The following is a 2,129-nucleotide window of genomic DNA, read 5'->3' as shown; positions in this document are numbered from 1 at the left end:
TGATAAAGAAGTACTGTGGTCTTATAAAATTGGAACGTGAGATATCTAGAACTATCTTACATAAAGAGCACCCTATTTTTTCATTGTTTGGGAAATTGATTCATATATATCATACTCCAACCCTTCAAACTGAAGATCCATTATCCTACAAGATTTTCAATTTCTAGATCAATAGCAATCTTGATTTCTGCCACCAGTTTCTGTCAAATATATCCACCATCCTTCTCACTATTTTATTAATCAACTGGAAATATCAGGAGAGAACGCCCTCATTTCGGATTTCCTTTGAAAACTTGCCTCATCTTTCAAACTGAAGATCTATGGTAAAAGAGGGGATCCAACTTTCAGATTTCGTGTATCAGAATTGAAACTGAATACACCTCATCAACGTGGGTCCGCTTCTATTATCATGCCTGCTCGCGTGATCTTCAATAATATCGTTGATAGATTTATGAAAAAAGATGGCCATCATTCTTGCCGAAGTCCCCCGTTTTGACAGACAATAAAGAAGGAACAGCTCCCGCATGGTGATCACATACACTCTTCTTCTTTCTCAACCAGTATTACATTATTCTCTTTCTTTCTCTTAGTGGTGATTCTCCTTCTTTCTCAACTAGTATCACGTATTCTCTTTCTTTCTCTTAGCCGTTCCGAGTATTAGGCGATCCTTCTCACCACTTGAGAAGAATTTTTCCTTCATCCGTCCACCCCTGAGAGGAATTAGCCATGGTGGTCTGGACGGGTCCCGCACAGGGGTAGAATCTTGATTAATAGGGTAGTCTGAAGTAGGGCTGGCGGTTGATAGGAGGGAGTACCTAGCAGCTAGCACCCCTTTCCTATCTCCCTTCTCGAGGGATGACCCACCCCAATAGAAGATCCTATAAAGCCCACAGATCCCGCTATTCTTTTTCCCTCCTCGCACCTACCTAGCGCACCGTTCAGCGAGGAATCTATCTTTCATCGTGCCGTCCTCGAAGAATGGCCCTCTAAATCAGGAGGAATCCACGCTAACTCTCATTCATAATGGAAATGTCATTAAGTACAGGATAGATGAATGTTTCATGGGTTATGGCGACTTGAAAAGAGACTCCAGACGAGGAAATCAAACAAGTAGAGAGGTGGGAAACAAGAGATGCTGGGGATTATTCTTCTTCTTCTAGGTGGATTTTGAGGTCCAGAAGGATGATAGTTCTTCTCAAAACTATCCTGAGATGAAATAAGTGATCACGCATTATCTCTTAGGTCAGAATCATCATTTTTCGAGAAATAAAAACTGATATCAATATGCTCCAAAATGGGGAATATAAACACAACGCTTTCTCTAAAGGTTCGTACAGATATACGCGCCGCGAACATGAGCAATTCACTTTTAATCAGTTGACTATATCTGTATGTAATAACAGCTGTTCTACGAATGTTTTGTGATTTCTCTGGCTTCAAATTTATCAAGTTTTTGAATATTTTTCAATTTATTAATGCATTTTCAAGTGTAATAATAATTTGTTTCATCTTCCTGATCAACCGAGATACAAAATTTTTAGTATAATGTTTATTTGGACTGTAAATTTTCGTGATCTTTATAAAAGTTTTTTCATAACCTCATTTGGACTATTTTTATCAAAATTAGTGAGAGGAACAGTTTTGGGTTTATCCTGTTGATTCTCTCCCAATCATTAATTTGATGTTGTGAATGTAATAAATGTAATGTAAATGAAAAAGTAATTTTTACAGAAACGGTAAGATACAGATATAAAAAGCTTGGCATCAGCTAATTAAAAGTGAATTGATCATGTTCGCGGCGCGTATATCTGTACGCACCTTAACACAGCACCATGTAATATAGAATATAATGAATCACAAACGATGATATTCCTTGAAACTTTGTAGTTTCTTAGAAAAGTTCTATCAAAAAAATATATATGGATTATTAGTAAAATGCAGACTCATAGAACGCAATTGATGGTATTCTTGAAGTTGCAATATCATAAGCTTGATAGGCCTAGATGATTCTGGCTCTGGTCTCTCAGACGATAATCAGTCCTACTACAGTATAAAATAATCGTGCTTCTGATATAAGATCATCTACAGTTGAGATTGGAATCCTATCATCCACCCAAAAATATTTGTAA

The sequence above is a fragment of the Nilaparvata lugens genome, chromosome 8 (assembly GCF_014356525.2).
Source record: "Nilaparvata lugens isolate BPH chromosome 8, ASM1435652v1, whole genome shotgun sequence".
Taxonomy (NCBI): Eukaryota; Metazoa; Arthropoda; class Insecta; order Hemiptera; family Delphacidae; genus Nilaparvata; species Nilaparvata lugens.
The sequence above is the reverse complement of the archived record's forward strand: the minus strand, read 5'-3'. Positions refer to the sequence as shown.